Source organism: Scyliorhinus torazame, chromosome 5 (genome assembly GCF_047496885.1).
Source record: "Scyliorhinus torazame isolate Kashiwa2021f chromosome 5, sScyTor2.1, whole genome shotgun sequence".
In the NCBI taxonomy this organism is placed as follows: Eukaryota; Metazoa; Chordata; class Chondrichthyes; order Carcharhiniformes; family Scyliorhinidae; genus Scyliorhinus; species Scyliorhinus torazame.
In genome coordinates, this window is record NC_092711.1 from 145,546,941 (window position 1) to 145,560,210 (window position 13,270).

The following is a 13,270-nucleotide window of genomic DNA, read 5'->3' on the forward strand; positions in this document are numbered from 1 at the left end:
CCACGCGCCCCCCCCCCCCCACTTTGAAGAAGAGCAGAGGAGTTATCCCCGGTGTCCCGGTCAATATTTATCCCTCAATCAACATCACTAAAACCAGATCATCTGCTCATTATCATTTGGTGTGTGGGATCTTGCTGTGTGGAAATTGGCCGCTGCGCTTCCTACATTACAACAGTGACTACACTTCAAAAGAACTTCATTGGCTGTAAAGCACTTTGGGACGTTCTGTGGTTGTGAAAGGCGCTATAGACATGTAAGTTTTTTAATTGAAGGTTTATGTTATCTGATCTTGTTATCTGGAACTTAATTGATTTGAGCCACACCCAACTTGCGATTTAATAAATTCACTTTGGTTCAGACAAGACTTTAACCAATTAAGACAAAATCAAAATTCTCTGGATAGTAAATTTAAAAATAAGTTTATTAAATGAAAAAATTTTACTGAATAACTTTAACACATTGACTTTTCCAACTTCATGTGGGTGATCAGTCTGTAGAAGCGTAACCCTCTCTGGCTCCTTTGACAGTAATTCTTGTAGAATTCAGCCTCGGGAGTCTGGCTCCTTCTTTGACAGTAATTTCTTTGGAACTCAACCTCGGGAGTCTTCAGTACTTGGCCAGCAAGGAAGATCTTCCGAACCTCTACTTTTATCCCCAAAGTGACCATTATCTCACGTCAGAGTTGGGTCTGTTGTAACATGATAATTGGTCAATTTGGTCACTCGATTAATTTAATTGGATCCCCAATTACTGACACCTTCTCATTATCTCAGACAGGAATACAATAGAACTGTTTCATACTATCCCTTTATCTGATTCTCTACAATCCCTTATTCATACAGTTTCAAATGTTGAGGCTAATCAGAGCTTGAAGGTCTCTCTTGTCAGTACATTTGTCCTTATTGCACTTTCTTTATACACAGCAATTAACCTTTGACATTTTTACAGCAAATGAGAATCAGGGCACGACCTAATGGCCACGATGCGCAAGGCGCAAATCCAAGTGTGCCAGTTAGATCGCAGGAGAGTCCGAAATTGGGCACCAAGCGCCAATCGGTTTCCGATCTAACCGGCCTATTCCCACTGGCCGGATTCAGGCCAATCTCCATCCCGTTAACGGGAAGGACCCCCTATCTAAAGGCAAAGCTTGATTTAAGCGACTCCATAGCCGGTCACATGGACGCCGATGAGTATTGGCCCCACACAGACATGGGCCAGGCATCACGGTACCGGAGGGGTTCCCGGGCCATGGAGGCCCCCGACTGGTCAGGTATAGGGCAGGGTGCCCCCCCCGGCACAGCCCTGGGACGTGTGCATCTTGGCACCGCAAACCTGGACATTTCACACTCTGCCCACTCACTAAGATCATTCATAAAGACTGAGTCTTGATTTTGTGCAACAACCATGTCTTTCTCTCCATTTCAAATCCCCTGTGAAAATCCAAACACAGTGTATCGTGAAATTATTAGATTTAAAAAAGAACGAGTTGTTGGGATTCACTGCCTCACAATGGTGCAGGAAGGAAATTCAACTGTAACTTTCACAAGGGAACTGGACAGATTCTGGAGGAAAAGAAACTTGCCGGGCGATGGGACTAATTAGTTAATTCAAAGAGCTAGCATGGGAACAATGGGCGGGATGGCCTCTTTCTGTGCTCACTGAGACTCGTTTGCATTTGAAGAAAGTGGGAAATACCTGGAAGCCACTTCCTATGATGCGGGTAGAAGCAGAGATAATGGAAAGTCTCCCAAAGGAAATTAGATGGGCTTTTCAGGGAAATAAACTGACGGATACGGGAATAGGACGGGGCAATGGTTTGATCTACAGAGATCTACAAGTTGTGAATGTTTGGAATTCTCTACCCCAGAGGGCTGTGGGAACTCAGTCATTGAGTGTGTTTAAAGCAGAGACTGACAGATTTCTAAATACCAATAACACAAAGAGATATGGGGATAGTGTGGGGGAAAAGGCATTGAAGTGGATGATCAGCCATGATCGTATTGAACGGTGGAGCAGGCTCGACGGGCTGAATGGCCAATTCCTGCTCCTATGTTTCAATGATACAAAAGTAAGCAGGAAAGTAAATTATGAAGAGGACATAAGGAGGTTAAAAAGGTAGATGTTAAATGAGTGAAACAAGATCTGCCAAATGGAGAATAATGTAGGAAAATGTGTAATTGTCCATGTTGGGCAGAAGAATAAAAAAGTTTATTATCTAAATGGTGAGAGATTGCAGATATCCGAGACTCAGAGGGATCTGGATGTCCACGAGCATGAATCACAAAAGGCGAGTATACAGGTGCAGCAAGTAATTAGGAAAGCTATTAGAATGTTATTGTTCATTGTGAGGGGAATTGAAGACAAGAGTAGGGAGGTTATGCTTCAGTTGTACACAGTAGCACAAGTGGATACCACTGTGGCTTCACAGCTCCAGGGTCCGAGAATCGATTGCCCACTGGATCACTGTCTGTGGAGTCTGCACGTTCTCCCCGTGTCTGCGTGGGTTTCCTCCAGGTGCTCCGGGTTCCTCTCAGTCCAAAAGTGTGCAGGTCAGGTGGTTGGCCACGATAAATTGACCTTAGTGATCAAAAAGTTTAGGAGGGCTTATTGGGTTACGGGGATAGCGCTTAAGTGGGTCGGTGCAGACTCGATGGGCTGAATGGCCCCCTTCTGCACTGTATGTTGTATGTACTATATTGGTGAGACCATATCTGGAGCACTGTGTACAGTATTACTCTAATTTAAGGAATGATGTAAATGTGTTGGAAGCAGTTCAGAGAAGGTTTACTGGACTCATACCCGGAATTGGAGGCTGGTCTTGTGAGGAATGATTGGACAGGCTGGGCTTGTGTCCGATGGAGGTTTGGTGACTTGATTGAACCGTATAAGATGCTGAGGGACCTTGACAGGGTGGCTGTGGAAAGGATGTTTCCTCTTGTGGGAGAATCTAGAAATTGGAGTCACTTCAAAAGTAATAACTTGTCCATTTAAGGCAGAGGAGAACTTTATCTCTCAGAGGGTTGGGAGACTTTGGAACTCTCTTCCTCAAAGGGCAGTGGAAGCAGAGTCTTTGAATATTTTTGAGGCAAAGATGGATAGATTCTTGAAAATCAAGGGGGTGAAAGTTTATCAGGGGTAGGTGGGAATAAGACCACACTAAGACCATAAGGAATAGGAGTAGGCCATTCGGCCCTTCCAGCCTGCACCACATTTCAACAGGATCATGGCTGAAACCAACATTCCTCACATTCACTTTCCGGCCCTTTCCCCATAATCCTCGGTTCCCTGACTGAGCAAGAATCTAGCTCAGCCGGGCAGCACGGTGGCACAGTGGTTAGCACTGCTGCCTCACGGCGTCAAGGTTCCAGGTTCGATCCCGGCTCTGGGTCACGGTCCATGTGGTGTTTGCACATTCTCCCAGTGTTTGCATGGGTTTCGCCCCCACAACCCAAGGATGTGCAGGGTAGACGGATTGGCCATGCTAAATTGTCCCTTAATTGGAAAAAAATGAATTGGGCACTCTAAATTTACATTTAAAAAAACAAATTGAGATAAAAAATCTATCTCAGCCTTAAATATACACAAGGACTCTGTCCCCACAACTCTCTCAGTTCCAAAGTCTCTCAGAAGAAATTCCTCCTCATCTCAGTCTTCAATTGACATCTCTTTATTCTGAGACTATGCCCTCTGGTCAACTCTCCCATGAGGGAAACATCCTCTCAGCATTTACCCTGTCAAACCCCTTAAGAATCCTGGATGTTTCAATGAGATCACCTCTCATTCTTCTAAATTCCAATGAGTAGAGTCCAAACCTGTTAAACCTTTGCCCCGAAGACAATCCCCCCATAATGGGGATCATCCTAGTGAACCTTCTCTAAACAGCCTCCAATGAAATAATATCTTTCCTTAAATAAGGGGACCAAAACTGCTCTCAGTTCTCCAGATGTGGTGTCACCAGCACCTTGTACAGCTGCAGCAAGACTTCCCGACTCTTATACTCCAACCCCCTTGGAATCAGGGCCAACATTCCATTAGCCTTCCTGATTACCTGCTGCACCTGTCTGCTAGCTTTCTGTGTTTCGTGCACAAGTTCCCCCAAGTCCCTTTGTGCTGCAGCTTTCTGTAGTTTTTCGCCATTTAAATAATACTGTTCTTTTGTTCTCCCTTCCAAAATGAACTTCACATTTTCCCACATTATGCTCCATGTGGCAACCTTTTGTCCACTTGCTTAACCTCTCAATATCTCTTTGCAAACTGTTTGTATCCCCCTCACAACTTGCCTTTCCATCTATTTTTGTGTTGTCTGTAAATTTGGGCACAGTACGTTCGCTTCCTTCCTCCAAGTCATTAATATAAATTGTACACAGTTGCGGTCCCAGCACTGATCCCTGTGGAACCCCACTGGTTACAGGTCACCAACCTTAAAAAGAACCCCTTATCCCCAATCGCTGTTTCCTGCTCATTAGCCAATTCTCTATCCACGCCAACCCCATGTGTTCTTATCTCATGACTTAATGTTTTGTGAGGTACCTTGTCAAAGGCCTTCTGGAAGGTTAAATACAACACATCTACTGGTCCCCCTCTATCCACTCTGGTTGAAACTTCCTCGAAACACTCTGATAAATTAGTCAGACACAGTTTCCCTTTCACAAAGCTATGCTGACTCTGCTTGATTAGATTATGATTTTCTCAATGTGCTGCTATTACTTCCTAATAATTGATTCCAACATTTTTTTCAACAATAAATGTTAGGCTGATCGTCGTATAGTGTCTCGTTTTTGCCTCCCTCCCATTCTGAATCGGCGGGTTGTCACATTGGCAGTTTTCCAATCCTCTGGTACTTCTTCAGAATCCAAGGATGTTTGGAACATTACAATCAATGCATCCACTATCTCTGTAGACATTTCTTTTAGGATCCGAGGATGCAGCCATCCAGGGGACATATCTTATCCCCATCGGTTTGTCCAATACAACTTCTCCAGTGATGGCATTTAATTGCTCCCTCCGTATTCTTTCGTATTAATGGAATATTCGATTTATCTTCCACCATAAAGGCTCATGCAAAATATCTGTTTAACTCCTCTGCCATTTCCTTGTTCCCCATAACTGACACAGTGGCGTGGAGGCACAGTGGTTAGTACTGTTGCTTCACAGCTCCAGGGACCCGGGTTCAATTCTCGGTTTGGGTCACTGTCTGTGCGGAGTCTGCACGTTCTCCCCAAAACTGCGTGGGTTTCCTCCGGGTGCTCCGGTTTCCTCCCACAAGTCCCAAAAGACGTGCTTGTTAGGTGAATTGGACATTCTGAATTCTCCCTCTGTGTACCTGAACAGGTGCCGGAGTGTGGCGACTAGGGGCTTTTCACAGTAACTTCATTGCAGTGTTAATGTAAGCCTACTTGTGAAAATAATAAAGATTATTTTTATAATAAAAAATATTATTAGGCTCTCCCAAGATTTATTTTCAAAGGAGCCTCTGTGGAGTTGAGGTTTCAATTAGATCAGCCGTGAACTTATTGAATTGTGGAGCAGGCTCGAGGGGCCGAGTGGCCTGCTCCTGCTCCTAATTTGTATGTTATCACATCCTTTATAATAGATTGTAGCATTTTCCCTCCTCCTGATGTCAGGCTAATGGGTCTGTGGTTCCCGTTTTCTCTCTCTCCTTAAATAGTGGGGTTACATTTACCACCTTCCAACTTGCAGGAACCATTCCAGGATCTATAGAATTTTGAAAGATGATCACTAATGTATCCACTATCTCTACAGCCACCTCTTTCAACACTCTGGGATGGAGAGGTCAGCTTTTGGGGATTTATTAACTTTCAATACCATTAATTTCTCCAGTGCTACTTTTTCACTAATACTAATCTCTTTCAGTTCGTCGTGCTCACTGGTCCCTTGGTTCTCTCGTGTTTTGGGGATGATTTCTGTCTCTTCCTCTGTGAAGACAGACACACATTGTTTAGTTTCTCTGTCATTTTCTTATTCCCCATTATAAACTCTCCTGTCTCTGCCTGGAATGGACCCACATTGGTCTTTGCTAATCTTTTTCTTTTCACATTCCTACAGAAGCTTTTCCAGTCGTTTTTTATGTTTTCCCCAGTTTGCTCTCATATTCTATTTTCTCTTTATCAGTTTCTTGGTCCTTTGCTGAATTCTAAAACAAATTCCCAATCCTCAGGCTCACTACTATTTGGGCCACTTTATGAGTCTCCTCCATTGATCTAATGGAATCTTTAACTTTTCTTGGTAGCCACGATAGCTTCATTTTGCTGTTTAATTTTTGCTTCTTAAAGGAATCAATATTTTATGTAAATAAAATGCGAGTGGTTGCCTGTCTATTGTCTATCGTCATACAAAGAACAAAGGACAGTACAGCACATGAACAGGCCCTTCGGCCCACCAAGCCTGCTCGGATCATGATGTCTGTCTAAACTAAAACCTTCTGTGCTTCCAGGGTCTGTATCCGTCTATTCCTATCCTATTCATGTATTCGTCAAGATGCCTCTTAAACGTCACTATCGTACCTGCTTCCACGACCTCCTCCGGCAGCGAGTTCCAGGCACTCACCACCCTCGGTGTAAAAAACGTCCCTCGCACATCTCGGCTAAACTTTGCCCATATGTCACCTGGTAATTGACTTTTGCCCCTTGCACCTTAAACCTCTGTCATCTGGGAAAAAGCTTCTATCAACTCTGTCCATGCCACTCATCATTTTGTAAACTTTTATCAGGTCGTCCCTCAACCTCGTCGCTCTAGTTAAAACAATCCGAGTTTATCCAACCTCTCCTGACAGCTAATCCCCTCCAGGCCATGCAACATCCTGGTAAACCTCCTCTGTACTCTCTCCAAAGCCTCCACATCCTTTTGGTAATGTGGTGACCAGAATTGTCGGCAATATTCCACGTGTGGCCTAACTAAGGTTCTGTTCAGCTGCAGCATGACTTGCCAATTTCTATACTCAATGCCCCGACCAATGAAGACAAGCATGCCGCCTGCCTTCTTAGCTCCTTATCCACCTGCGTTGCCACTTTCAGTGATATGTTTATTGTCATTTCCCAATCTACCACAGACAACTTGCCCCTCATACCATGACAGTCTCCTTCTGCGACAACCACCCAGATAAATTAGACAAATGAAGTATGTAACCACCATAGCCCATCTTCATGGCAACATGGTTGCTTTGGGAACTAAATATCTTCCAACGTGCAAACACCTTTTCATTCTGTGCTCCTCGTCAAACTTGGAACCAGGTAATCGCAACGAGGCTCAAAAATGGTCAGCCCACCGGAGGCAGAGGTGTTAGACCGGCCGGTCCAGCAGAAAGAAACCCTCCAATCATCACCATTCACCAGATGTCAGAATGAACAAAATGCAGTCCTGGATGTCAGTGAGAGCAGAAACAATAACAACGGAGCCAACATCTGTAATTTATTGTGAACTTGTTGGAGTCACAACAGATGTGATGAATCAGAAAACCCCTCCCCACATTGAGAGCAGATGAATGGTCTCTCCCCAGAATTAACTCGCTAGTGTCTCCGGAGTTGGGATGGATCATTGAATGTCTCCCCTGCTCAGAGCAGGGGAATGGCCTCTTCCAGGTGTGAACTCTCTAGTGTTCCCGCAGGGTGTATGGATATCTGAATCCCTTCTCTCACTAAGAACAGGTTAACGCCTTCTCCCCTGTGTGAACTCGCTGGTGGCTCTGCAGGTTGGATAACTGAGTGAATCCCTTCCCACACTGAGAGCAGATGAACGGCCTCTCCCCAGTGTGAACTCGCTGGTGTCTCTGCAGGTCGGATGAGTGAGGGAATCCCTTCTCACACTGAGAGCAGGTGAACGGCCTCTCCCCAGTGTGAACTCGCTGGTGTCTCTGCAAGTCGGATGATTGAGTGAATCGCTTCTCACACTGAGAGCAAATGAACGGCCTCTCCCCAGTGTGAACTCGCTGGTGTGTCCGCAGGCCGGATAACTGAGTGAAACATTTCTCACATTGAGAGCAGGTGATCGGTCTCTCCCCAGTGTGAACTCGCTGGTGTCTCCGCAGGCTCAATGAAGTAGTGAATCCCTTCTCACACTGAGAGCAGGTGAACGGCCTCTCCCCAGTGTGAACTCGCTGGTGTGTCTGCAGGACGGATAACTGAGTGAAGCACTTCTCACATTGAGAGCAGGTGAACGGCCTCTCCCCAGTGTGAACTCGCTGGTGTCTCCGCAGGCTCGATGAAGTAGTGAATCCCTTCTCACACTGAGAGCATGTGAACGGCCTCTCCCCAGTGTGAACTCGCTGGTGTGTCTGCAGGACGGATAACTGAGTGAAACACTTCTCACACTGAGAGCAGGTGAACGGCCTCTCCCCAGTGTGAACTCGCTGGTGTAATTGCAGGGTGGATAACTGAATGAATCCCTTCCCACACACAGAGCAGATGAACGGCCTCTCCCCAGTGTGAATGCGCCGATGAGCTTCCAGTGCAGATGGAACCCAGAATCCCTTCCCACAGTCCCCACATTTCCATTGTTTCTCCAGGGTGGGGGTGTCCTCGTGTCTCTCCAGGTTTGTCGATCAGTTGAAGCCTCGTCCACACACAGAACACGTGTAACGTCTCTCCCACTGTGAATGGTGTGATGTTTTTTCAGGCTGCGTAACTGGTTAAAGCTCTTTCCACAGTCAGTGCTCTGGAACACTCTCACTCGGGTGTGTGTGTGTCTCGGGGCTTTTCCAGCCACACTGATGTTTTGAAGCGGACAGAAAAGACAAACATTTCTCCTTCTCGATTCAAAGTCCGGTGATATTCAGTTCCAAGGAATTGAGAGACTCAGTCAGATTGAGACGTGACGTTTGAGATTTCTGTCTGTAATTCCTCCTCCTCTAATATTCTGTAAAAACAATTTACAAAAGTTACTTTTCCTCTCCTCATTTTGGAGAAGGTATCCTGAGGGTAACGACAGTCTGGCTGTGGGATTAATCCTCCGGGTCCTCAGTCTTATTGAGGAATGTCCCCTTGGGTCTATTGTGGTGGTGATTCTTTTGTATTTTTGTTATTATGGGAGGGTTTATGTGTTGTTGACTTTATCCTACTCTGGTACAGACGGGGCTTTTATCTGTGAAAGGAGCAGTTTGGGGAGACTTTGGTGCCTCTGGTGTAAAGTGAGTTGGAGGAGGGGGTAATGGCGCACGCCCGATTGTGGTGTGAAAATCTGTTCCTGTCTCTCTGTCGCCTAACTAATGGCGGCAGTTAATCGGCAAATTTTCTCAGGGAATGTACGGGGCATCCATCACCCTATCAGAAGGAAAAAGATCCTCTCTTTTCGAAAGGAGAACGTCGACATCGCTTTATTACAGGAAACGCATCTGGATTATGAGGAACACTTTAAATTGAGGCGGGATTTGATTGAGCAGTTTTTTTCACCTCTTTTTCATCGAGTCGCAGACTTGTGACAATGCTTATTATACACTATCCAAGCAGTCAGGGTAACTGTGCCGATTACAATGTGCATGTCAATTTCCTTTGTGTCGGTCCCTCCATCTCCCGTCCCTCCCCTCCGCCCCCTTCACTTGTCGTTTCTGGGTCCTTTCCTGGCCCTTCACTGTACAATGGGAGTTATCTGTTATTTACAAGTGGACGGTGCCCTCCCTTCCCCCCCCCTCCCCCATTGATGGGCCTCCCCCCTTCCACCCCGCGCACTCCCTGTCCTGTTTTTCACCTTCCCTTGGGGGTTCCTCTTCTTGTTTTTTGTTCTGGGCTCTCTGGTCTCTGTGTCAGTTGGTTTCTGTTTCTTCCTCCTTGTCCCAGTAGCCCCCTTCCCCCCGTCCCGTTTTCCTGCCTGTTCCCTGTGATCCCGTTGGCTCCCGTACGCCCACCTCCCTCCCCAGTGTTCCATTGGCCGCTGGCTTCAAACAGGTCCTGGAACAAGTTGGTGAATGGCCTCCACACTTTGTGGGAACCATCCTCTGACCCTCGGACGGTGAACTTGATCTTCTCCAGGTGGAGAAATCCAGATAGGTCTGCCAGCTCGTCTGAGCTGTGGGTGGTGCTGCTAATCGCCAGCCGAGCAGGATTCTCCAGCGGCCGATTAGAGAAGCAAAGGCAAGGGCGTCCACCCTTTTCCCCATGAATAGTTCTGGCTGGTCTGATACCCCGAAGACTGCCATTTGTGGGCACGGCTCCACCATCATAACCATGGACATTGTCTCTAAATAGGCTGTCCAGAATTCAACTGTAAATATGCTGTCCAGAATTTGACAATTCTGGGACATACCCAGAACAGGTGGGCATGGTTTGCCGGGCCCCCCTGGCACCATTCACATTTGTCCTCCATCTCCGGGAAGAACCTGCTCATTTGGGTTCTTGTCGGGTGTGCTCTGTGCACAACATTCAGCTGCATGAAGCTTCGCCTTGCGTAGGAGAAGGTGGAGTTGGTCCCGTTCAGTGCTTCGCTCCAGAGTCCCCACCCTATTTCCGTCCCTCGCTCTTCCTCCCATTTTTCCTGGGTTTCGTCAAGTAAGGAGCGCATCCTTATTAAGAGTTGTCCGTACAGGTCCCCACAGTTTCCCTTCCCCAGACTGTCTGCGTCCAGTAACTCCTCTTGCATTGTGCTTCTCAGGGTTTCTGGGTATGCTGGTGTCTCCTTGCGGAGAAAGTTTTTGACCTGGAGCTCATCCCTGTTTGGTAGGTCCAGTCTATCCGTCAGCTCCTCTAAGGTCGCTAGTCTATTTCCCGTGTAAAAGTCCCTAACCATCAGTGTTCCCCCTTCTTGTCTCTACCTCTTGAAGGTGATGTTGAGAATGGCTGGTGCAAACCGATTGGTTGCCGCAGATGGGGGCCATAAAGGACACATCGGTCATACTGAAATGCTGCCACATCTGGTTCCAGGTTCTCAGGGTAGCTGCCACCACTGGACTGGTGCTGACGGGGATGGGAGTGTTGCCGTAGCGAGGGCCGGGAGGGTCATTCCTGTACACGAGGACTCGGCCATCATCAACCATTCCATGTCTGGGTCCTTTACCCATCTCCTCACTCTTTCGGCCGTGGCTGCCCAGTGATAGTATTGCAAGTTCGGGAGGGCCAGGCCTCCCATGTTTCTTCTCCATTGTAGTACTGTTTTAGGGATTTTTGAATTCTTGCCCCTCCGCACAAACGATGTTAGGTTAGGTGGGTTGACCATGATCAATGGACCGGATTATGGGACTAGGATGGGGAGTCTGCCTCTGTGAGTGCTTTTTCTGAGGGTCAGTGCAGACTTGAAGAAGCAAATGGCCTCCTTCTGCACTATAGAGATTCTACGTCATCTATGTTATTTTAATTCGACTCTGCTGTTAGTGTGTTTTGTAATATTTTGGGGTATGCGCCCTGCATTGTTATTCTTCTGTTTTTATATAATTTTACCCTCTTTCCCCGCTCACTATGTTAACCTGTTAACTGATCTGGCATTTCATCTAGAGGCTCTGGTCGCTCAAATATCCTGCTCTGAATTAATTCTGCAATGTATTGCTTGTATTTATGCGGAAGTATCAGTTGTTCTACACTGTACCCATTTTCCAGCAATATTTCTGTTATTCTGTTGCATTCATTATTTTAAAAATGGTAAAAAAACATGACAAAGGAAATATTAAAAATCTGTCCAACTCATCCTTGAATATATTCAGTGACCCAAAGACTCCACTGATCCCTGTGGAAGAGAATGCCATAGACTAATAGCCTTTTGAGGGAAGAGATGACTGGAAATATATAAAGCCGATCATAGAATTTACAGTGCAGAAGGAGGCCATTCGGCCCATCGAGTCTGTACCGGCTCTTGGGAAGAGCACCCCACCCAAGGTCAACACCTCCACCCTATCCCCATAACCCATTAACCCCACCCAACACTAAGGGCAATTTTGGACACAAAGGGCATTTATCATGGCCAATCCACCTAACCTGCACATCTTTGGACTGTGGGAGGAAACCGGAGCACCTGGAGGAAACCCACGCACACACGGGGAGGATGTGCAGACTCCGCAGAGACAGTGACCCAAGCCGGAATCGAACCTGGGACCCTGGAGCTGTGAAGCAATTGTGCTATCCACAATGCTACCGTGCTGCCCACTTTTTTTTAAGAAATAAGAACAAATAGCGACAGTACAATATTATACAACCAGAAATAATAGTAAATGTACTTTATTACAGACCATAAATAATATATCTAATTTAAAACTACTAGACATATCTCTAACTGATATTAATTTACTGTCCCATTAAATAGCAGCCATCTCCTGGAGAAACCAGCCCTTTAATTGTGATAAAAGAAAATTACTGTGGGTGCTGGCATCTGAAACGAAAGAGAAAATGCTGGAAAATCTCAGCAGGTCTGGCAGCATCTGGAGGGTGAGAAAAGAGCTGACGTTTCGAGTTCGATGACTCTTTGTCCAAAGCTTTGTCAAAGAGTCATCGGACTTGAAACGTCAGCTTTTTTCTCCCTACAGATGCTGCCAGACCTGCTGAGATTTTCCAGCATTTTCTCTTCCTTTAATTGTGAACATCAGGAAAGAGACCATCCTTTTATTTATTAATTATTTTTTTTTAAAAATGCATTTTATTCAAACTTGTATCAAAGTAGGTTACAGCAAATAAACACCCCGGGAAACATTCTTCCCAACAATCAACTATACGGTTTGTACAGATTTTTCTCCTTTTTCATTCCCCCCACACGACGAACAGCTCCTCAAACATGGTCACAAACATCCCCCACCTTTTCTCAAACTCCCCTGCTGCAACCTTAACTCAGACTTTCTCTTCTCTAACCGCAGGAAGCCGTGCAGGTCACCCAACCGCGCTGCTACCCCGGTGGCGAGAGACCATCCTTTTAGCCAGACAAATAAATGTGTCAAGCTGAGGGAGCAAAGGGTGTCAATGTCTTTGAGAGAGAGAGAGAGAGAGACCTGGGCCAAGCTTTCCAGAGTCTGCACTCTCCCTGGATTCACTTCCTTTCCCTTCAGTTGCTGCAAGTGACCAATTGAAGGTCAGAATGAGAAAAGAAATGGAAAGGGGGAGAAAAGAAAGTGTTTTACTCACAGATGTTGGAGAAAGGAGTTTTTTTCCTTCACTTCCGCTGTGACATCACAATGGGGCACTGCCCGAATCAGCCAATAGGAATTACTCTTCCGCGCTGTCGTCACCGGGTTCCAGTGCGCAGGCGCGGCGCTCCCCGCCCCCACCCGTTGTTTCGCCTGCCCCTTGAATAAGGGGGGAAATAAACCGGCAACAGAACCTCCTCGAGACAAGGTTTCCAGGCAACC

At 46.3% G+C, this 13,270-nt stretch overlaps 1 long non-coding RNA gene across 1 annotated transcript; it reads right to left on the minus strand.

Annotated features, from left to right (window-relative positions):
* Positions 1-403: 403 nt before the first annotated feature.
* Positions 404-13,237, minus strand: LOC140422001 (uncharacterized). Its single transcript, XR_011947215.1, has 2 exons — positions 13,047-13,237; positions 404-688 (listed from the first exon to the last, which is right to left on the minus strand). It is a non-coding gene; the product is annotated as an uncharacterized lncRNA (long non-coding RNA).
* Between the last annotated feature and the right edge of the window lie 33 nt (positions 13,238-13,270).